At 46.2% G+C, this 25126-nt stretch overlaps 1 long non-coding RNA gene across 2 annotated transcripts in view; it reads right to left on the bottom strand.

The window, feature by feature from the left end:
* Positions 1–4631, bottom strand: part of LOC141243140 (uncharacterized) — a 50101-nt gene extending 45470 nt beyond the window's left edge. The window contains exons 1-2 of one of the 2 annotated variants that reach the window (XR_012307452.1): positions 3970–4631; positions 2532–2612 (exon numbers count right to left, since the gene is read on the bottom strand). This is a non-coding gene — a long non-coding RNA (uncharacterized lncRNA). The remainder of the gene's footprint in view (positions 1–2531; positions 2613–3969) is intronic. The other variant, XR_012307451.1, reaches the window with a different exon arrangement.
* Positions 4632–25126: the final 20495 nt, after the last annotated feature.

The following is a 25126-nucleotide window of genomic DNA, read 5'->3' as shown; positions in this document are numbered from 1 at the left end:
ATTAGTTTGCCATTTGTAAATCTGATCCAGCAGCGCTGGGCTACCACTGACGTGATCAGGGCTATTGAGCTCCTAGATTGGGCAGAGGAGCTCAGTCTTCAGCAGAAGCTGGCCGAGGAGAGCGGAGCAACTTGCATGGGGCTGCTGCACAAGAATCAACTCACAAAGTGGAAATTTACCCGGCAACGCGGTGCCCGGGCTGTGATCTGCTGTGCAGGCTGCATAGTCGCTGCCTCCTAGGACCCGAACTTCACCCCTAACAGGCATAGCAGAGCTTGGGCGGCTGCAAGTGAACGGAGAGCGGCTGATTAGTAACTGCTGCATCTCCTGCAGCTCAGATAAGAGCCGTACAGAGCGGGGGTTCAGTAATGATGAATACGGGAAGTGTCTGCCCCTCACATGCCCTATATGGGGCCTCCAGAGGTAAAGTCTCCCCTGTAACCAGCGCCTCCTCCCACCTTCTCTGCTGGCATGCTCCATTGCTTAAAGGGGATGTCTGAAGAAAACAAGTTATCACTTATCCACAGGCTCGGTGATTACTTACTGATCGTGGGGTCTGACGCTGCGAACCATCGTCTGATCGGGAAGGAGTGGAAAGTCAGGGATCAACTGCAGCTCCATTCATTCTCTATGGGGCTCCGGAAAAGCCGAGCTCAGCGCTTGTACGCCACATAGGGAATGAATGGAGCGGATCCTGGAGTAATAACATGTCCTCCTCTCCTCAGCTTTCTGTCTGTGTAAGTGGCTCAGCCCTTGTCTCCCCTTCTGCACCGGCTTCTGTGCTGCTCCCTGTGGACTGGACGCAGCGGAGAAAAGACCGGGGGCCATCAGAAGGTAAGTATAATGTATTTTTTTTTTTCTACAGGTACCATGGTACCCGGGGCTGGAGGAGAGTCTCCTCTTCTCCAGACCCGGGTACCATTCGCACATTGAATCGCTTAATATCCGCATGTGCACATGTAGTCATGCGGATATGAAGTGATTCAATGCAAGTCAATGGCGGCGAAAACGCCGCGATTATGCAAAATAATAGGTAGTGCTGCGGATTTTTCCGCACTGAATCCGCAGCGGAAATCTCTGCGGCATGTGCATAGCACATGCTTATTATCATTGGGGAACATTGCAGACCTTCTACCAAGCGTTTTTTTAAGCGTTTCTGCAGCGGAATTGCCGCTGCGGAAATGCTTAAAAAAAACACATAGTGGGCACACAGCCTACCACAGGATTGTGCAGCGTAAACCAAGGTAGTCCAAGGACCACAGGAGCGGGCAAGCCCTCTAGCACATAACAGTCAATAAATTTTGAGTGCAATGCCCCTACCTGCAGATGTAGCACACGAACGACAAGAGTAAAATAGCCCTAGCTCAAGGGTGCAGAGTCAATGGCGATTATGGGTGTTGATCTAGAGAATTTATGAGGTTTGAGGTCCTGATCGAACCTAGCGTCGATCAAACTAAACCCCGCCCCACTGTCAAAAAAGTCAGAAATTACCACCATACTTTTGCCAAGATGGATCTTGAACGGTAAAAAAAATTGTGACCTACCCACAGAGGAATTAAGTACATCCCCGAGTTGCCAATTCCCTCCACAACTCGGGCACCTTAGTTTTCCGGTGGGTGTTTAGGAAAAGCGCGCACACAAACACACACACACATAGAAACACACACACACAGACACCCTTTCTGACGAACTACAGTTGGAGCAACAGAACAAGTTGCCACACCCAACAGCATGGGTTCTTCAGTTAACTCAAACCTAGGTGCCCTTGACCCCAGGCCCCCTGCAAATTGGAGTGTCTCCTTATGTCTCTGGCAAAGATGGCAGTTAACACACAAACGCCTCTTCAAACAACCAACACCTCCGACTCCAGAACTAGGAACTAGGCAGCATAAATCTAACACTGGGAATCCCAGATTGCCAGAGGCGAGCATATATAGGAGAGGGAGAGGCCAACACTGAACAGCTGAGACCATCAATGCTGGAAAGCTCTAGCAGCTCTCAACTGAACAGATTAACCTTTGCACTGCTAGCAGAAACCTTCACGGTTTAATATTATAGTGAAGTGCTTCTAATCAGTGGAGGAGCTCAGACGCCGCAGTCTTCTGGCCCCTCTAGTTACGGTAAACCCGTGGTACCTGGATTCCAGCGATGTGTCACTTACTGAGCTGCTTGATGCAGTGTTGATAAAATCCCTTTATTAGCTGCAGATATTCTGTCTATGAACAGGGTACACAGAAAGCTGTCAATCAGTGGTGCGGGTGGGGTTATATATAGAGCTCATGAATGTGGAGGACTACATGGTAGCAGGTTTACTAGTCCTTGAGTGATAAAACTAAAACAAGCAGCCAGTTATTGAGACTTGGCTGGAATCAGAGTCTCTGTCTCTATATAATCAGAATCTAATAAGAGTATAGATGCAAGTGTACAATAAATCTGGAAGAATAAAGAAGTAACAGTATATCATAAATTATATCTACCTTACAGGTAGCATAAGCATTATAATTATATACAACGTCACTAAGAAAAAGTACCTCATTTGCGTCGACCACCAATAATACACCTTGGCATGCAGAAAGGGACCTTGAAACTTCGTAGCTAAAATCAACATGACCCTACAAAAGTACAAAAACGTTAAAAGGGAAAACATGTTGGACAATTATGGACTGATGGATACAAGGCGCATTCTTAAATAACCATATTTAAATGTGAGGGGAGTCATTTCTTATGTAGATGGACAAAGAATGCTGAGCGTTTGAAACATGCTGCTATGTTGCATAAAGTTTTCACTTGAACCTTGTGGATTAATGAACTTTTAAAGATGAAATAATAAAGATCGATTTTATGGAGCTGGAGTTCCTTTTCTTTTTCCTGTGATTTACACACGTGTGGCCACACGATCTCCGGGCTGTGGGTGAGCTGGTGTTTTTTTTTCTATAGCATTCTTAAATAGGCTGTGCCAAGATCGCAACTTTTTGGCTATTCTGTACGGGTGTGACAACCGGGACCTCCAATGATCAGAAGAACAGATGTCTCACATTCCCTTTTTTAATGGAGTGGTGCCATTGTCTACGGGACTGATGGAGATAGCCGAGCTCTGAATTCGGCCATCTCCGGCAGCCCATTAGCCTTTGAGTGGAGCAGCAGTGCACACGCTCATCTGCCAATCCATGGGCGTAATATGGCTCGTGCACCTGATTTCCTGTGATTGGGAGTCCCAGAGATGGGTCCCCCAGCAATTAGCAAGCAATCTGTTCTGTGGAGAAGTGATAAGCTGTAATCTGAGAGCAAACTCTTTCAATGTTAAAATATTGGATAGCTCTTATGGGCGTCTATAAAAAACAAACAAATAAACAAAAAAACAGTGTTATATCTACAGGGTGGGCCATTTATATGGATACACCTAAATTAAATGGGAATGGTTGGTGATATCAACCTGAAACAACGGATACTGGAAGCCTGTGCTAGCATTTCTTCTGCGGTGTTGCTATCAGTGTGTCAAGAGTGGAAGAAGAGGGCTGCATTGACAATCCAACACAATGGGCAGCACTTTGAACACATTTTATAAGTGGTCATAAACTTGTAAAAAACTCATGAAAGAATAAAGTTACGTTAAAACCAAGCACACTATTGTTTTTCCTATGAAATTCTCAATAAGTGTGATGTGTCACATGACCCTCTTGCCATTGAAAAAAATAAAGTTGGATCCAAAATGGCTGACTTCAAAATGGCCACCATGGTCACCACCCATCTGGAAAAGTTTTCCCCCTCCCATATACTAATGTGCCACAAACAGGAAGATGATATCACCAACCATTCCCATTTAATTTAGGTGTATCCATATAAATGGCCCATCCTGTAAATTAATTATTATTATTAGAGCAGCTGCTGCATTTTGTATAACTCATTCAGTATCTGAACATCCGCAACAAGACCACAGAGAAACAAATCAAGAAGAAACGTCACACTCACCGGAGTGTCGATCAGGTTCAGGAGATACTTCTTTCCCTCTCGTAAGTGTAAAACAGAGACGCAGTCTGGGCCTTCACCGTAATCCTGGCTCCCTCTCCACCTGCAGCTTGGCCAGAACTTGCTTATTGGAGGCGGCTTTTGGAATACACCTTGAGGGAAGGAGCGAGACCCCAGAATCCACACTGTTAGCTCGTGGTGGCAGTGTCCCCCTCCATAATAGTCTGTCAATGGTAGCTTGTTTCTGTGTTTTATATATGTATTTTAGGTGTGTAAACCCTCTTCATTGTAGAGCAGCCTGGAATGAACGCTGCTTAAAAAAATAAATAATGGAGTAAGGCCTCATTCAGACCACAGTGATTTCTCTTGTAGGTAAAAAAAAAATGACCGATTTTCATCAGCTTTGTTTTCCATCCGAGAAGTTCTAAACTTTGATTTGGATCAAAATCCGACAGGTCAACGCGTTTCAGTGAAAAATACGCGGTCCGCAGAAATATGTGAACAGCCCTAGACTATAATAGATAGGAGTTCTGTGAAAAACAAGGATAGAGCTCGTACGAGATCCAACATTTCATTCTATAAATATACATAAATAATTAAGTAATGTGCCAAATAGCTTTTTGCTTTTGTTTATGTTCTGCGTGTACGGAGGGAAAGTTCCCAGTGCTAGTGTCTATGGTGCTCCATTAGGCTAGGGCTACCTTGTGACTATGTGTGGCGCTACTGATTGAGCAATAGCTCCAGTTCAAAGCAATACACTAATTTTAAAAGGAAATCTGTTAGACCTCAGATGTGGGCATGCAGGCCTTTGAAATGTAAATCTAAACCAATGGACACTTTTATATCTTCTATCTGTTGCTGCACTTCTAAGTAATTAGAATTTTGGTTCACATGCAAATAAGGAGTTAAGTCTCTGTCTCCTGAGATTATCTCCCACATCAAGCATCCGGTCTCTTTAGGCTACGTTCTCATTGCTTTTGGTGAGTTTTCGATGTTGCAGATTTTCTACAGCATTCCTGCACCTATTAAGTAAAATAGGTTACTTGTTTTTTTTTTTGCTTTAAATCTGTAACATCAAAAACTCACGAAAGCTTATGGTGGGAACTTAGCCTCAGGTGTCAATGAAAGCTCACAGTTTTTTGGAACGTCAGGCACCAGGCAAGGAAAATCAGACAGTGAGCTATCAATCAAAATAAAGAGGTTGATGCTGGGCAGGGAAGCAACCTTGGAAGGCTGAGGCTCGGTAAGTGCTCCGTTACACCCAGAGCACTCAAATGCAGCAACAGATAAAAGATATAGAGGTGTCTATGGATTTAGCTTTCCAAATCCTGCATGGTCATGAATGGGAATAGGAGGGAGGGGTATATTACTTAATCATTAGCGCTACAAAAATTTGCACTTCAAGCATCAGTAAAACAGAGGCCAAAAACGATTCCTTAGAGGCATCTGGTAACTATTAGTGATGATCGAGCGTGTTCCATCAACCCCTTCAGCGAGCACGCTCGGGTGCTCGCTGAGTATTTTGGCATGCTCGGCATTTCTTTTAAGGTCGCCGTGCCTGCAAGTGCCACGGCTGTTAGACAGCGTGCTCGCCGAAGGGGTTCATAGAACACGCTCGATCATCACTAGTCACTATACATTAGTATACCATAAAAAACAACAACATATTACATAGTGAATAACACAGACACTATTCAATGCAGCAGGGTTGAGAGGTATTTTGTGGGACAAAATTACAGCATTTTTAAAAGACACCATTCATTTTACTGTGCAAGATATAGAAAAAAAGGGCAATGAATTCTAAATAAAGTGAAATGGTGCAGAAGAAAAAAACAAAAACATTTTACTGCTTTTAAAAAATTCTAAACTTTGCAAACAAATTGGCTTGTGTTTCAACTTTCTAAGACCGTTTTTAATACTTACCATTTTGGGGAACAATTTTTTGATTGCTCCATCAAATGAATAGTCGTTACTTACCGGTAACGGGATTTTTCAGAGACCATGACGGCAACACGAGAGAGGGGATCCGCCCACCAAGGAGAGGAAACCTACAGGCTAAAAAGGGAGCCACCTCTCTCCCGCCTCAGTTTGGATTACAGAGCATTGAGAGTACCGCCAGGTTAATGAACACAGCAAACAATCACAAAATTGCCATACCACTCGACACCTATTGAGTGTGAGATAATTAATAAAAGGGGAGTGCTCCCACAAACGTGAAGGGAGGGAATGTGAGGGTGCTGTCATGGTCTCCGAAAAATACCATTACCGGTAAGTAACTTAAGATTTTATCGGTCGACCATGACAGCACCACGAGAGAATTACAGAGATGAAGTAATCTATTGAAGGACCACAGCCTGGAACACTCTTCTCCTAAAGGTGAGGTCAGCCGATATAACCATATCTAACCTATATAGTGTCTATGGAATGTAGAGGGACAGGACCAGGTAGCAGCCCTACATATGTCTTCTGTCGAGACACCTGCCTTCTCAGCCCAGGAGGTCGCCACAGCCCGGGTGGAATGAGCCTTCAGCCCTTCTGGCACTTCCTCGCCGCTAGATGTATATGCTAGAGAAATGGCCTCCCTATTCCATCTAGCTATGGTGGACTTCGTGACCTTAGACCGTTTCCTAGCCCCTTGGTAGGATATAAACAGCGAGTTATCTTTTCTAAAGCTTTTGGTAACTGAAAGGTACCTAACCACACATCTCCTCACTTCTAACGTATGTAACTCCACCTCTTTCTGGTTACTAGGATTTGGACAAAAGGAGGGTAGGAGGACTTCCTGAAGTCTGTGGAAAAGAGTGGCTACCTTAGGGAGAGAGAGTGATTTTTAGACCAGATCCTGCCTATCATCCAGAATTTGAGTAAACGGCGAGGCCATAGACAGGGCCTGGATGTCACTAATGCTCCTGGCCGAGGTTAAAGCTATTAACAAAGTGGTCTTAAGGGAGAGGGATTTAAGGGTTGCTGACTCTATTGGCTCAAACGGCGAGCTAGTCAAGGCCTTTAGAACCAAATTTAAATCCCAGGGAACCAAGCTGCTTTTAATAATAGGTCTAGATCTAAAAGCTGCCTTAATGAACCGAGAAACCCAGTAGTTACCCGCTAGATCACAGCTATATAGGGCACCCAAGGCAGAAACCTGAACTTTAAGGGTGCTGGTGGATAACCCTAGTTCATGACCTTTTTGTCAAAACTCCAAGATGTTTCCTATTGGCGCCCCCCATCAACCCCAGAACCAGAGAAAGACAAAACCTTTCTCCAAGTTCTGGCATAAATTTGGGTTGCAACAGGTTTTCTGCTGTGCATCAGGATGGTTTCTAGACCGTGGGAAAAACCTTTCCGATTTAGCAGTGTCCTTTCAAGTTCCACACCGTCAAGTGGAGGCCAGTTGCTTGAGGATGGAATATTGGACCCTGGAGAAAGAGATACGGAATCTCTGGAAGAACCCAAGGATCGGAGATAGACATGCTCCTCAGGCATGAGAACCAGGGCCTCCTGGGCCAAAAGGGTGCGATCAGCAGAACCCTGGCCTTGTCCTCCCTGATCTTTCTTATGACCATGAGAAGAAGAGCCAACCGGGGTGGGGGAGGCATACGCCAGGCTGAAATCTCAACGTATCAGGAGAGCGTCCACAGCTAGGGGATTTAGGGAACACAAGATCTTTGTCTTCCGATTTAGTTTTGTGGCAAACAGATCTACCTGACAGGAGGCTATTTGGGTAAAAATTCCTTGATTTAGTTCCCATTCCCCTTGCATCAGAGGATAGCAGCTTAGGAAATCTGCTCTGGTGTTTTCTTTTTCCCTTATATGGAGGGCCATCAGGGAAAGGAGGTGACTTTCTGTAATCTGGAAGAGATGATCTGTCCCTCTCATCAGTGATCTTGACCATGGACCCCCCTGGTAGTTCACATATGCTACCGCAACTAGATTATCCAAAAGGATCTTTACATTCTGGCCCTGAAGGAAAGGTAAGAAATTATTCACCGCCTTGTCTACCGCCAGAAGTTCTTTTGCATTGGAGGAGAGACCCTTTTCGATATCTGATCAGGTCCCCTGGGCTACCATATCTCCCAGATGGGCTCCCCACCCTCTGGGACTCGCATCTGCGGTAATTGTTCTAGTGACCCTAAGTACCCAGGGAACCCCTCGAGATAGGTTAGGCTCATCCTGCCACCACTATAAAGATTTTACTGACCGGGGTGATAAGGACATCTTCCCTTCCAAGTGCCCCTTAAGAGAAACTTCATTATGTAGCACATCCCACTGTAGAACCCTGGAATGGTAATGTGCTCACAGAACCCCTGGGAAGCACGATGTCAGGGTACCCAACAGGTACATTGCACCTCTAAGGGACATGATCGAATTTGCTATGGCTTTCTTCACCTGGCCCCTCATTTATTGTATTTTAGCTTCCGGTAGGTAGCAGTCTTGAGATTCATAATCCCCAAAAACTGCTAAACTGTCAAGTAATCTGGATTGTGTGCTCGCGATTCCGGACGAAATCCGTGACACAGTGATGGCAGGGTGAGATATTGCGTGATCTCCCCGGTGTCGTCTGAGGAATCCCTGAAGCTGCGCATTAAAAAGAATATTGCACAATGACAAGATCCTGCTGAGCAACTGAGAGTTGGAATGGACAAGCGACACATGCGCTGAGTAGCAAGGACTAGCCCAGCCCCTGAAACAGGCATCACTGATGACTCTTCATTCAGGGTGCGGAAAGAGGCAGCAGCAGTGACCGCAGCCTCTGCTCCCTGATCGCCCCCATCTTCATATCCCAGGATGCACTGGGGATTTTCAAACTAAATGTTATCAAACAGGAAGTTGGTAAAAAAAAAACAAATATATACACACACATACAAACACACCCCAGTTAGATAAATTCAGATTAACTTTTAATTAAAGTATATTAGAAAAGCAATTAGATTATTAAATTAAATAGAGATTTAGAATTAAATCAGTGTTGGTTTCAGACAACCCCTTTAAATTGTTAATTGAAATAAAAACAGTTCCCCGTTGTATTAATAAGGCAGTGATTCCAACTGTATTACCACTGGGAGACCCCCAACTCACACTCCTATTTCCCGAGTGCCTTCCATGCCAAGCTTAGTTATGGAGGCTTTGGATTACCATCCATACTGTTCAGCACAGATCATACTTCTTATGTCTTCACCGATCCCCCAGAACACAGCCCTGCATTACTGCGTCCTTCAGGCTTTGTCCAATTATTTTCTCCAAATTTGTTTGCCGATCAGTGACAAGAGGCTGTTGAGGTACTCAATCTCCTTGTTCCTTTGGAAAATTGGCACACTCTTGCATATAACAGTAGAGAGCGGCCAAATCTTACGAAGACACTGGTAGATCGCAACGAAATATGAAGAAAGCAGATGTTCATCAGTGAACTTGGAACATAACAGCTCTTTCTGCTGCTCGTAAAACTCGGCCCTTTAATCTGGGCCCATTAACTCCCTACACTATGTGTGCTGGAGCCTGCTTCTTCGGGTCCTACATCACCAAAGCTTGGTACTTTGGGGACACATACCTCCCGTCCACGACCTGTCCGGCAGCAATCTTACAGTGTGCAGCACTGAGTTAGACCAGAATTGAACCAGAAGATAACCGAGGGTAACTGCACAGCCAAAGTAAAAAATGTTTCTCTTGGTTTTCACCCCCCCCCACTATAGTCCTACACGTTCTACTAACCCTTCTCATCCATACACCTAGTAATGAAGTGATCATCTCTCCCTCCATCTCACCTCCTCAGATTTGTTCCTCAACATACAATCCTCTGTCTCCAAACACAGACAGCCATCTCACACTCTCTCCTGCTCCCACTAATATCACTTTCTCTGCTCCTCCTCACTGCTGGCGATATCTCTCCAAATCATGGCCCTCCTCACCACATACCCACAGTCACTTCTACCTCTCATCCACAATCTATCAAATTTCCGCAACCTTTCTAACCCTATACCCATTGCCCATCCCCCACTTCCCCAATCCCACTAACAGGAGCTCTATGGAACGCTGGCTCCGTCTGCAACAAACTTTCCTACATCCATGACCTTTTCATTACTAACAAACTTTCCTTCCTTGGCATCAATGGTATCTGACTCACCCCCTCTGACATGGCCTCTCCAGCTGCACTTTCATATGTTGGATTCCACCTTTCCCACACCCCTCGCCCCATCGGCAAGCTTGGCAAAGGAGTTGGTTTTCTCCTGTCAGATAACTCTACTCTGCTGCCCGACTAATCCACCTGTCCCCCTGCTATTCCCTGGCCTCTACCCTCTGTCAATCCCTTCACTGGCTCCCCATTATCCAGAGACTCCAGTTGAAAACGCTAACCATGGCATACAAAGCCATCCACAACCTGTCTCCTCCATATAACTGTGACCTCGAGTCCCTGTACTTTCCTGCACGCAACCTCCGATCCTCACAAGATCTTCTCTACTTATGACGCGCCCCCTGGGCCTGTGCTGTGCAGGGGGATACCCGGAGCTGGATCGCTGGGGGTTGTAGTCCTCCGTGGCGGTGACCCGGTCCGTGCCCAGGGCGGTCAAACCAGTGGCAGTCTGAGTGTGATAACAATGTCTGACTACGCCACCCGTGGATTGCGGTCAGTGGGGACCGCCGCTGCGCTGCAGACCGCTGAGGCTGATGTAGTTTGCGCAGCCAAGTATGGAATAACTCCCCAAGGGAGAAGTATTGCCTCAGGGCAGCTAGTGTGGATGATGGGAGTGATGGTGTGAGCGTCCCAATACTGATGGTGCTGGTGCGGCGATGAAACACAGAGACATGTGGTGCAGTTCAGGGTCTTTACTGATGGTATAACGCAGACCCTCCCGGGAGTACTGGTTAGCAGTAGAGGCCTGGTCAGTCTGTGAGCAAGTGTAGCACCCTGAGGATTCGGCTGCTACAGGGGTATTGCACCTCAACCCAGAGGTGTGATATTCCACTCCCGGGTAAGGAAGGAGTGTGGAACTGAGCTCAGATAGACTGCATGCACTACAAACATCCCATTCCAGAGGAGCAGGCCGACGGCACTCCCACTTAGAAATGTGCAGGTGCGACCGAGCCTGTTCCTGGCTGGAGTGGGAGGGGGGAGGAACATCCCATGTAGTGTAGGGGCAGATAGGGGGAGCAGTCTGGGTAGTGATAGGAGCTCATTGGGTGCTGGTCACCTGAGCTCACACATAGAGGGATATATAAGGAGGGCACCAACTAGGATCAGGGTCAGACGCAGAGGAGCCTGTCAGTCAGTCAGTCAGCTGCAGAGAACAAGTCTGCTGCAGAGGAAGTCAGCCTGCAGCAAGGGAGCAGAGCAGACCTGAGCCTGAAGAGAGAGAGAGTGGAGTGCAGAAAGACCCAGAGGGGGGACAAAGAAGGGACCCAAGAACCCAAATAAGAACACCGGGTGAGGAGTCAGCAGAAGGGTACCGGAACCCAAGCTGGTGGGGGTAAAGACATTCCCCAGCCAGAGACCGGAGACCGTGGGCAGTGTCTGTCACGGTCACCCACTACATTCACCCTGAAGGCACACCACATGGAGGGTCAGGGAACCTGAGGCCAAAGGTTGCCCAACAGAAGGCCCGAGGGAGCTGGATTTAGGTGAATCACTGGTGGGGACGGCTGAAGAAAGGACAGAGGGAGAGCTCAGGGCCACGCTCCGGACTTGTTTGGGGGTTGGCCGGATCCAGGACCTGGTGGACGCAGCACGGCTCGGGAGGTCACTTGGAGCTAGAGTGACCAGGAACATCTGCAGTAAGTAAAGACCCTTAACTGCACTACCCGAGTCTGTCATCATTATCGGCTGCACCGCACCACCACAACCCCCATCCTCTGCGCCTGTCCCCTCTGAGGCTATACCCCTCCCGTTGGGGGTTATCCCACCAAGCTGCGCATCCACCATCAGCCTCAGCGGACCCTGCTGCAGCGGCGGCCACAGTGACCGCATCACAACGGGTGGCGTAGTCGACACAACGAACTTTAATAACATCAGTAAAGACTGCCACATAACCCTGAGCTTGACGCCCTGGGCACGGGACCGGGTCACAGCCGCTCGGAGACTACAACCCCCCATCTGATCCGGTGCCGGGTATTCCCCTCAAAAAGGAATATGTCCCAGGGGGCGCGTCACAAGCAGGATCTCCCCCTGGCCAGGTGGAGTTGTAGGCCTCCCCGTCTATCTGTACTCTTTCTTGGCTACCTTGCTGTATGCGGATCAAAGTAGCCCACGTCCCTGAGTATACCATGTGGTGCTCACCCGTATGGCCGGTGACTTGAGGCCTTCTGTTAGCCTCCGCTTCACAATGGCGTTGCTGGTCCCTTGCTTGTGACCGTGCCTTCGGGTTTCTATGGCCAGAGGACATGAAATCCCCTGCCGGTTGGATTCTGCTGCTGGACCTGGATGTCCCCACTGCCTCGGACTCCGTGTCCGGTATTAGTGTCTTCAACCAGGGCGAACTCTGCTCAGCTCCAGCCCCTGGTATTCAGCTACTGTTCCTACAGAGCTCCTAGGTCTTCCTTTCCCTGTGTCTGCTGTCCTCCAGACCAGACTGCGTCTCTGTCTGGGAATTCACTCTCTACTCCCGCCCCAGACCCAGTCTATAAGGGCAGATTCCTCCCCTCCCAGGTCTGGGTGGGCCGTGTTGCATGCTTAGGGCTCCTGACCAGAGAAACCTCCCACTTACTCTCAGACATAATATTTCTATTACTGTGGCAACCAGACCCCTGGGGGTGCCACACTTACCTCTTATCTCCTCTTCCCACAATCGCACACAAGATTTCTCCAGTGCATCCCCCCTACTCTAGAACTCTCTACCCCAACATATCAGACTGTCACCTACCGTGGAAACCTTCAAAAGGAAGCTGAAGACCCACCTCTTCCGACAAGCGTACAACCTGCAGTAACCACCGCTCCACCATATTGCTGCACGACCAGCTCTACCCTCACCTACTGTATCCTCACCCATTCATTGTAGACTGTAAGCCCTCACGGGCAGGGTCCTCGCTCCTCCTGTACCAGTCGGTGATTTGATTTTGTTCAAGATTATTGTACTCGTTTTTTGCTATGTATATCCCTTTTCACATGTAAAGCTCCATGTAATAAATAGCACTATAATAAATAACTTAATAGGGGGAGGTTAATTTGCTGTTTAGACTTCAGGACTCCGAAGAAAGTCCAGCAAGTCCCTGTATCACCTCCTACATAGGATTCTGCTATGGAATTGGTTCAACACCAGTGCCGAGCTTGCTCAAGAATGGCAGCAGGCAGACGTCAGTGCTGTTAGGGGCATATGGAAGAATGAATGTCCGGAGAAGAAAAGCGGAGCGCTACTTTAAGTCCTGTGTTATGCCAACAGTAAAGCACCCCGAGAGAAGTCATGTGTGGAGTTATCCATCATCAAAAGGGAGTGGGCTCACTCACAATTTTGCCTAAGAACACAGCAGGAGCATTTTGGTGATTAACAATGCATTTACCAGCATGACGGAGAATATGTCACAAGGCAAAAGTGACAACTAAGTGTCTGGGTAGCATTGACATTTTGGGTTCATGGCCAGTAAACTCTCCAGATCTCAATTTGATTGTGGGCAATCCTCAAAAAGCGGGTGGACAAACAGAAATGTATGTAGTCAGTTCCAAGCACTGATTAGACAAAAATTGTCCGTCCTCAGTCAGGATTTGGCCCAGCAGCCGATATCCAGCTGCCAGGGCGAAGGGAACGAGTCTTGAAAAATAAGGGTCAACACTGTGAATATTGAATCTTTCCATAAACTTGATGTATTTGTCAATAAAAGTGTAAAACTTATAAAAATGCTGATAATTGTATTACAGTAACCACAAAAACATCTGACTAAAAGATCTAGAAACACTGAAGTGAACACCAAAATTTGTATCAGTCACAAGACTTTTGGCCACGACTATACATAAAGTGACACAAAACAAGATACAAGACATAGGTCAAAAAAAATTCTCCATCTTCTCCATTACGTCAATCCATGAAAAATGGGACTGCACTCAGATGTCATCTGAGTGCAGTCCGATCTTTTCCAAGAACTCATTAACTCGCATGGCCGAGCGCGATCCGTATATTAGATGAAACTCAAGCATAGTGATTTTTGTCCTTGGACAGACTGTCTATGGGGCCGTGCACATGTCCGATTTTTCTCCTTGGACAAACACTGGTCAGAGTGCGATTCAATGTTTTGTCAGATCGCACTCCGACCGAAAACACGGTTGTATGCGCCTGCCTTAACATAGCAACGCTAACAATAGTGATCTCAGCAAAGACTGCTGGGAGATTTCAGCTCAGAAGCCTGCAGATCTCTGAACGCAGCTCTAGACTATAACACTGGCTGTAACTCAGGATTAGTAATCGATACCTTTTTCGAAAGTTACACAATAAACTATAATAAATTACTCTCATGTGAACACAAATTCTAAAGGAGAACTCTAACACTAAGATATTAACTTAAGGACGAATTCACACATCCGTGGTGGGACGAGACCACCCGGCCCGGCCCTCCGGACCTGATCAATGCCTCATCTATTCCTAGGAGGTAATCACAGATCAGCACTGGTGACCCAGCGGTTGTCAGATCTGAGCTCGGTCCGTGGAGCACAGATGTGTGAATTCAGCCTTACATAAGTTTTCCCAGAGTAGAAAGCCAGAGCTGTTGGATTGTAGCGCCACCCCTGGGCACAGGCTGTGTGTGGCATTACAGCTCAGCACCTGTCACGTCACTAGACCGGAGCTGTAGTACCAGACACAACCTGTGGCCAGGACTGGCGCTCTGTGTTACTTTTCCTCCAGGACAAACACTGTGCAGAAAAATACAGAATCTGGAAACCCCCAAACATGGCAGAAATCGCTAAATTCTAACAGTGCATAATGGGCAGCGCTCCAGCCATACTGTCAGTGACTGGAAACCTGGTTTATAGTCCAACTGCTGACAGGTGAGAGGCTGCGGCTCCCTGTAATCACCGGCTCTGACCCGTCACCGACCATTGCTGCTATACAGCAGTCTATGTGCCGCTCTCTATAGTGCAGAGGACTAACCACATCCACAGGAAGCCAGGCTGCCCCCCCAGGAGCTCAGTGTGGGGTGCACAGCCATCCGCCATGTCTCCCCAGTAATCATCAGCAGCCTCACCACCCACCACGGTAAACGCTAGAATGTATAAACTCCTTCCAGGTCTGACCTCATTTCCGGGGGGCGTGTCCTGACTGCATTATGGGCGTGTTCTAGTTTAGCACCAGACTCCATAGTCTCAGGCAGAGAGACACAGCTGCCGGTGAAGCTGCAGGAGGAGGTCAGTGCTGCGGGCTCTGGAGGGATGCTGCGGGTTTGTGGGGGTTCTGTGGGGGCTAGTGGTGGCTCTGTGGGGACGTGCTGTGGGCTCTGGGTGCTCTGTGGGGATGCTGCGGGCATTCTGGGGGATGCTGCTGGCTTGTGGGGTTTCTGGTGGCATGCTGCGGGCTCTGTGGAGGCTCTGGGGGCATGCTGTGGACTCTGTGGAGGCTCTGGGGGCATGCTGCGGGCTCTGTGGAGGCTCTGGGGGCATGCTGCGGGCTCTTTGGGGCTGGTGGGGGGATGCAGCTGGCTCTGTGAGGGCATGATTCACGTGTGGGGGGGCATGCTGCTGGCTCTGGGTGCTCTGTCGAGGCCCTAGGGGCATGCTGCGTGCTCTGTAGAGGCTCTGGGGGATGCTGCAGGTTTATGGAGCATGCTGTGGGCTTGTGGCTCTGGGGGGACGCTGGGGGCATGCTGCGGGTTCTTGGGGGATGCTACAGGTTTGTCGGGGCTCTGGGGGGATGCTGCAGGTTTGTGGGGGCTCTGGGGGGATGCTGCGGGTTTGTGGGGGCATGCTGTGGGCTTGTGGCTCTGCTGGGGGCATGCTGCGGGTTTCGGCGGGCTCTGTGGAGACATTCTGTGGGGGGGGATGATGCACGCGTGGGGGGAGCAAGCTGCGGGCTCTGGGTGCTCTGTGGTGGCATGCTGCGGTGGTTGCATCTAGTTTGGAGTTGATTTTTTGTGATCCTCAAACAATCAACTCCATTCTAGCTGATTCACCATTGAGCCGTCTAGTTTGGAGTTGATTTTTTGAGGTCTCATTTTATCAACTCCACTCTAGACGGCTCACTACTGAAGTGACTGGATCGGAGTGGATATTTTGTGGTCCTCATTCGAGCATCTCCACTCTAGACGGTTCACTGGTGAGGTGACTAGATTGGAGTTGATCTTTTGATGATCTCTCTGCAGCTTCTCCATTCTAGACTGTTCAGTTTCTACAGTGACGTTCCTCAAAAACTCACCTCCAATGTCCAGAATGGAGTAGATTCCTGGTTCCTCATAGCCTGCAATGTAGTGGAATTGGAATGTACACACATTGTAGATATATATCAACTTTATAATTGTAATGATTTCATGTTTTTATTTTTTAAGTACTTGCTCAAACTGTTATATTTATTACGTATTTTCAAAGGGCAAAAATTTATTTTTTTCATGATTAATCAAACTTGCATTTTATTATCGTTTTTTGTAATATAAATAATTACAGCGCTCATTGTTCAGTTTTAACATAACATAACAGAGCGCAGCGACAGAGTCCTCATAATTTACAACATTGTATTGGAGTGGATTTTTTGAGGACCTCATTTTAGTAACTCCATTCTACCTGATTCACTAGAGAGCCGTCTAGATCGGAGTGGGCATTTTGAGGATCTCCCTGTAGCCTCCAATCTGTACAGTTTGGTGCTGAGGTGACTGGAATCGAGTTTTTCAAAGAGTGAGCTTCGCTTCGCAGGGAGAAACATAACAGAGCGCAGCAACAGAGACCTCATAATTTACAACATTGTATTGGAGTGGATTTTTGAGGACCTCATTTGAGCAACTCCATTCTACCTGATTCACTAGTGAGCCGTCTAGATCGGAGTGGATTTTTTGAGGACCTCATTTTAGTAACTCCATTCTACCTGATTCACTAGTGAGCCGTCTAGATTGGAGTGGATTTTTTGAGGACCTCATTTTAGTAACTCCATTCTACCTGATTCACTAGTGAGCCGTCTAGATCGGAGTCGGTATTTTGAGGATCTCCCTGTAGCCTCCAAACTGTACTGTTTGGTGCTGAGGTGACTGGAATCGAGTTTTTCAAAGAGCGGGTGGAGCCTCGCGGGAAGAAACGTAACAGAGTGCACCCGAGAGAGTCCTCATAATTTACAACATTGTATCGGAGTGGATTTTTTGAGAACCTCATTTGAGCAACTCCATTCTAGCTGATTCACTAGTGAGCCGTCTAGATCGGAGTGGATTTTTTGAGGATCTCATTTTAGTAACTCCATTCTACCTGATTCACTAGAGAGCCATCTAGATCGGAGTCGGTATTTTGAGGATCTCCCTGTAGCCTCCAATCTGTACAGTTTGGTGCTGAGGTGACTGGAATCAAGTTTTTCAAAGAGTGAGCTTCGCTTCGCAGGGAGAAACATAACAGAGCGCAGCAACAGAGTCCTCATAATTTACAACATTGTATTGGAGTGGATTTTTGAGGACTCATTTTAGCAACTCCATTTTAGCTGATTTACTAGTGATCTGTAAAAAGAACTGACCAGCACATCCTAATGTGAGCAGGTGCAAGCTGCAGAAACTGAATAAGATATATAAAAAGAAAGCGCAGCAGCACTCCATTATGGACAAAATACATAGACAATAAAAACGTTTGATTTAAACTGTGTTATTACTCAATGACCTTTACTTCTTTACTTACAAAATACGGAGGTTCCTAGAGCATAAATTGGCCAATTCATGTGTGCCCATCAACCGCTGCAAGGTGACCTCCCATCTAATGGGTACTACTCTGCCTACATGCCTCTCTTGGGCTACAAGCCTATAACTCTGGACAGAACATGTCACTTCTGGGAGAAACACCTACAATTTAAATGGGCTGGTAGAGTAGAATATACATGGGGGAGGGGGGGGGGGGGGCAAGGAGGTAACTGCCTCCTGTTTGACCTTGCACTCCCCCCCATTTAACCAGCAGGTGATGTATATTCTACTCTACCAGTCCCTCTAGATCGGAGTGGATTTTTAGATGATCTCCCTGTAGCCTCTATTCTGTACAGTTCATTGCTGACCTGACTAGAATGGAGTTGCTGGAGCGATGTCCTCATAGGTTCAAATCCAATCTAGACGGCTCATGACTGAAACCTCCAGAATGGAGTGAATTCCAGGAGCTCATCATAGATTCCAATCTAGTGGCATAGGAATTATAAATGGATGGATGTATTGTCACATTTTATGACATACATAATTACACACAGCACTGATTGTTCAGTTTTGCCCGAATTTGACTTTTCCTGTATTTCCACCAGTCCCAGCCACAGCACCGACATTTCTGAACAGTGGGTGGAGCTAGACAACATTTATGTGATAATTTTTGCCACTTTTGTGATGTAAATTATGATAATGTCCACCCGCTCTTCAAAATGCTGGTGCTGACCAGGACTGGTGGACAGACAAGAAAAGTAAAATTTTGTCAAACATGAACAATCAGAGCTTTGTGTAGGTTTTTAAACTATGAAAAGTGATAATATAAAAAAAACCTAATTTTTTACAAAAAAAAAGTGGCCCAGCTTTCTACCTCTCACCTTTTATTACTACTGGCATGCAAAAAGCATGCAAAAAAGCAGATCACAGACATGGCACAAAACTAAAGTCATTTGAAATAGCAGCTTGAGGGCTTTAAGAAACACTAAAAGAAATCAAGAAAAAAAATGTGGTACTCAGTAAGGGTAATCTTTTTCAGACCAAGCAGAGGGAAAAAATTATGGAATCACTCAATTCTGAGGAAAAAAATATGGAATCACCCTGTAAATTTTCATTTCCAAAACTAACACCTACATCAAATTAGATCTGCTCGTTAGTCTGCATCTAAAAAGGAGTGATCACACCTTGGAGAGCTGTTGCACCAAGTGGACTGACATGAATCATGACTCCAACACGAGAGATCTCAATTGAAACAAAGGAGACGATTCTAAAACTCTTAAAAGAAGGTAAATCGTTACGCAATGTTGCAAAAGATGTTGGTTGTTCACAGTCAGCTGTGTCTAAAAACTGGACCAAATACAAACAACATGGGAAGGTTGTTAAAGGCAAACATACTGGTAGACCAAGGAAGACATCAAAGCGTCAAGACCGGAAACTTAAAGCAATATGTCTCCAAAACAGGAAATGCATAACAAAACAAATGAGGAACGAATGGGAGGAAACTGGAGTCAATGTCTGTGACCGAACTGTAATAAACCGCCTAAAGGAAATGGGATTTACATACAGAAAAGCTAAACATAAGCCATCATTAACACCTAAGCAGAAAAAAACAAGGTTACAATGGGCTAAGGAAAAGAAATTGTGGACTGTGGATGACTGGATGAAAGTCACATTCAGTGATGAATCGCGAATCTGCATTGAGCAAGGTGATGATGCTGGAACTCTGTTTGGTGCCATTCCAATGAGATTTATAAAGACTGCATGAAGAGAACATGCAAATTTCCACAGTCATTGATGATATGGGGCTGCATGTCAGGTAAAGGCACTGGGGAGAAGGCTGTTATTGCATCTTCAATACATGCCCAAGTTTACATTGATATTTTGGACAGTTTTCTTATCCCATCAATTGAAAGGATGTTTGGGGATGATGACATCATTTTTCAAGATGATAATGCATCCTGCCATAGAGCAAGAACTGTGAAAACATTCCTTGAAAGAAGACACATAAGGTCAATGTCATGGCCTGCAAATATTCTGGATCTGAATCCAATTAAAAATCTTTGGTGGAAGTTGAAGAAAATGGTCCATGACAAGGCTCCAACCTGCAAAGCTGATCTGGCAACAGCAATCAGAGAAAGTTGGACCCAGATTGATGAAGAGTACTGTTTGTCACTCATTAAGTCCATGCCTCAGAGACTGCAAGCTGTTATTAAAGCCAGAGGTGGTGCAAGAAAATACTAGTGATGTATTGGAGTGTTCTTTTGTGTGTTTGTTTTTCATGACTCCATAATTTTTTCCTCAAAATTGAGTGATTTCATAATTTTTTCTCTCTGCTTGGTCTGAAAAAAATTACCCTTACTGAGTACCACATTTTTAATCTTGATTTCTTTTAGTGTTTCCTAAAGCCCTAGAGTTGCCATTTGAAATGACTTTAGTTTTGTACCATGTCTGTGATCTGCTTTTTTTCAACATTAAACAACTGAATGAACATCCTCCGAGTCCGGTGATTCCATAATTTTTGCCAGGGGTTGTATACACCTTTTGATCACTTGTTTTATAATATTTTTTGCAGATTTATTTATTTTCTGTTATGGGGTATAATAATTCTATAGCTTGGGTCATTACAGATGACCGATAACAAGTGTGCACTTTGTTGGCTTTATTTTAGTTTATTTATAAAAAAACATTTTTATTGGCACTAAAAAATTGAAGCCAAAATTTAAATTTTTGGGAGTTTTCTTTTACATTTTAGCCCTTTTTTGTAATACCATCTTACTATTAGCACCATATAGTAATTTTGGCCAATATCTTGTAGTAATGTCCCCATCATGGTCCCTATCTTGTGCTTATGTCCCCCATCATGGTCCTCATCTTTTGTTTTATTGTCCCCCATCATGGCCATCTTGTAGAAATATCCTCCAACCTGGTCCCCTTCTTGTAGCAATCTCACTATTCGGCTCCCTATCTCATAGTAATATGTCCCTTCCTGGTCCCCTTTTTGTAGTAATTTTTGTCTCTTTGCAGTAATGTCAAGATCCTGATCCTCATCATCTAGTACTGTTCCCATCCTGGTCCCCTGCAGACTTTAGCTGCTGGCCTGTGATTGACCCACAGTTGGCATTGGTAGAGCTGAGCAAAGAGCTTGTCTGTGTACGGCGCCTGCAATATGTTCCACTGAAAAAGTGCTGACGTGCCACAATCCTCAAGGTGTATGGTGCCTGCGGGCTGCATGAAGCAGCCTCTGTGGCCAAATGTTTGAGACCCCCACTCAAGTCTATAAAGCTACAGCTGCCAATCAAAATACAGGGTGCCATGATATACTGAGGGGCTGCGATTGGTTTGATTAGTTATTCTGTGATGACAGAGTCTCTTTAAGGCCCTGTCACACATAACGAGATCGCTAGCGAGATCGTTGATACGTCACGGGTTTTGTGACGCAACAGGTAGCAACGATCAGGCCTCTGCTGTGAGATCGCTGATCGTTACAAAGCTTCCTGGACCATTCCTGGGTCGTTGCACTCCCGCTGGGCAGTGTGCATCGCTGTATTTGACACCTAGCCAACGACCTCGTCAGCGATTCAGAACTGAGACACGTAGGCGGGCATAAATTGGATTTTTCCGCGCCCCTCGTCCCCGATTGGTGGTCGCTACAGCGTTCTCATTTCCGGCCGCGCATAAAGAAGGCAACAGAATAGCGATTCCGTCCTTTGTTTCTGACCTCGTGCTTGATTGCAGATCCTAGCAGAGTTCTCCGGGCTGTTAATATCCATTCATTGGACTAGTGCTGATCTTTGCGGATCATTGTAGCGTTCTCCTGCTGTGACTCCGCTTTGAACAAATCAGGCATCTTTAGTGAGGTAGGTATTGTTTGAGGTCTCAAATGCGTTTCCATTTTTATTCTTTTATCGCACATCTACCAATTATCTGTTATCTTTGCTTTTCAGGGAGGGAGGGCTTGGCTTCTATCTGTATATATATATATATATATATATATATATATATATATATGCTTTTGCATGGACAGATATTTTAGGGGTCTCGTGCACACGCACCCACACAGCACGTTTTCTGTCATGCTCACTTACAGAATGGAACATGGTTTTCCATGATATTTTTTATATACAGTTTCAATACTTGTGTTAATTGTTTTGTTGAAAGTGTTCTCATCTTTTCATGTTATGTTTGCAGTTTGCACATCATGGACGACGGGCAGTGTGTTATAGTGGTTGCTGCATTGCTGGTTGAGGAAGCTCGGCGTCAAGATGAGGCACGAGAGCTACAAAGGCGTTCCAAACGAAAGCGTCGCATGTGGACCAGAGAGTGGCTGCAGAAGAGGTCTGAATTGTCCCACATGCAACTTGTAAGAGAGCTTCAGGAGAAGAATCCTCATGATTTCCGCAACTATCTGAGGATGTCAGAGGAATCTTTTAAAGAGTTACTGGAACGAGTTACGCCACGTATTCAACGGAAGGATACAGCGATGCGTGCTGCCATTCCGGCAGATGAAAGATTGGCAGTCACACTGAGATTCCTGGCCACCGGACGCTCACTCCAAGACTTGCATTTTTCTGCAGCCATTTCAAGGCCCATGCTCAGTGTTCTAATCCCGGAGACATGTAATGCAATTTACCACAGTCTACGTAGTTACATACAGTTTCCCAACACGGAGGAGGAATGGAAAAAGATTGCCTCTGATTTTGAGCAGCTGTGGCAGTTCCCTAACTGTGGTGGGGCTTTGGACGGGAAAGATGTCCGAATCACTCAGCCACCAAATAGCGAATCCTATTTTTATAATTATAAGGGCTATTTCAGCATCATCATGATGGCCCTTGTTAACGCCAATTACGAATTTATAAATGTAGATGTTGGCATGAATGGCAGGGTTTCTGATGGTGGTGTTTTAGAGCACACACTTTTTGGAGAGCGATTGGACAACTGTGACCTACACTTGCCTCCCAACTCAGAGACTACAGGTAACCTTAATTTTGTTTTTGTCGGCGATGAAGCCTTCCCACTTCATCCCAATCTTATTAAACCGTTCCCCCAAAAAAGTCTTACCCAGGAAAGAAGAATTTTCAATTATCGTTTGTCAAGGGCACGTCGTGTTGTCGAAAATGCCTTCGGTATCATGGCCAACCGCTTCAGAGTTTTTCACACGCCAATTAACATGAAGCTTACATCAATAGACTCTGTTGTTTTGGCCTGTTGCACGCTTCACAACTTTCTTCGTCGACGTGATGCAATTACGTACTGTCCGCCTGGCTTCGTGGACTCTGTGGACCTAGCCAATGGGGAAGTGGAGCTCGGAGAATGGCGTGCAAACGATCCTGCAATTGTAGGCCTTCAACCAGTGGGATATGGCAGAAACACCCATGATGCGAAGACCAGCCGCGACAACTACTGCCAGTATTTTAACGGTCCTGGTGCTGTTACTTGGCAGCATCAGAACTTATAGTGGGCAACTACTGACAATTATACACTACTTTCAGTTTTGTATTGATTTGTGTAATAAACTGTGTTTAACTTTGCAAACGCTTTGTTTCTCATTGTTTCAGTAGTAAGGGCCCGTATATACATACGTGTACTACTCCAGGGGCGTACATAGGAATCATGGGAGCCCATAGCAGAAGTTATAATTGGGAACCCCCCCACAAAAAAAAAAAAAAAGTAAATAATTGTTGGGGACACAGAAGAGCAGATCTCACAACCTTCCAGCCTTTGCATAGCAGCTTTCTTCCTTTCTGAACTCCTAGATTCCTCTTTCATAGCCCCATAAAAATGTGATGCCAACAAAAGTGTCCCCCTTAACACAGTATGATACCCCGATGGTGAATTCCTCCTTTTTAGCCTCCACATGCACAGTGTAATGACCCTAATGTATCACATGAGCCATGTATGAGGGAGTTGGAGTCGTGGAGTCGGAGTCATGGAAATTGAGGAGTCGGTTTGACTTACCGACTCCACAGCCCTGTATACCAGGATGGGAGAGCATATACATATGCATACATATACATAATGCACTCGCTGTGGTCCTCCACACAGTATAATGCAGCCCCCCATAGGGTAAAAGGCAGCCCCAGTCCTCCAGTATTATCAGTACTGACTGATTTACAAAAATATATAAATACATACTTACCACTCCTTATTCCCCGCTGCTTCAGTCTCTGCAGCCTGTCTCTCTCATCACGACAGCAGCTGGCAGCTCCAATGTCTGACACAGCGTGGTGCATCGTAGCAGCGTTGCCGCTGTTTGATTAACCGCCACCCACCGGCACTGTACTCAGTAATGGCTGCGTGTAGTGTGCTGTGCGGCTGTGTCTTGTAGTAATGCCGCAGCAGGGCCGACTCAAGCACAATTAAAGGCGCGGCCATGTCTGAACACAGTGGCAGTGGGCGGCGGCGGCAATCAAACAGCGGAGCGTGGGGTACAGAATGGGGGAGACTGCTATGGGGTCTGCCGGCTCACGGGCCCCTTACGGCCACGGGCCCCATAGCAGTTATGTGGCCTGCCACCAATGGCGGTACGCCACTGTTGTACTCATATGTATACATATACATCCATATACACATACATATTCAGATACATAAAAATCTACACCCATATCCACACTTATATACAAATAACTAGATATACACACACATACTCACAAACACAAAAGTATGCATACCTATATAAAAATATAGATACATATTTCTACTTAAAACCACCTAGACACCAGTGTTCCTGTGTGACCGTCAGACTGGAGACACTGCTGCGTTCTACAGATGACGCATTATCAATACAGCGTCTCCAGTCTGACAGAGATGCTAATAATTCAGGTCGCAGTAGCGTTCTCTAATGAACCGGCGCTTTATGGGCGACGTTGATGCGTCATGGGCGTGGTTACCGACGTTGATGCGTCGTGGGCGGGTCTTACGACGTAGTTGCGGCCTAGCTCATTAACAGCAATATGGCATCCAGGGTGAGAGCATCTCCTTGGGGTGATGCTGAGGTGCGTTATCTTGTGGAGCAGCTGGATGCACTGGATTATGAGTGCCTTGTGCACTCTGAACATCCAGTGCTCCATAAACAGGCGGTGCTGCAGAGGATCGGTCGGGGCCTGGTCCGGAGATTTGGGGTGCAGCGCTCTGCTTCCCAAATCAGAAAAAAGCTGGCGGACCTGAAGTATAGGTCTGCCGACCGTATCGTCAGCATCCGGTCACAGACTTTGCCCCATCGTGGTGAGTGGTTTTAAAATATGTTAGCACAATATATGGCAGCACATTAGTTACAGCTTCATCTTACGGTAATGCTTTCACATAGAATACGGTCCATACAACTTGGAAAGTATAGGGCTGTCATGTACTATGAAGTGTAGTGTCTTTCCCTAGCCGGTGATGCCAGGGGATCCGG

Source organism: Phyllobates terribilis, unplaced genomic scaffold (genome assembly GCF_046119375.1).
Source record: "Phyllobates terribilis strain yellow unplaced genomic scaffold, ASM4611937v1 Scaffold_1118__1_contigs__length_406537, whole genome shotgun sequence".
Lineage (NCBI taxonomy): Eukaryota > Metazoa > Chordata > Amphibia > Anura > Dendrobatidae > Phyllobates > Phyllobates terribilis.
Note: the sequence above shows the minus strand (reverse complement) of the source record. Positions and strands in the feature narration are given on the sequence as shown.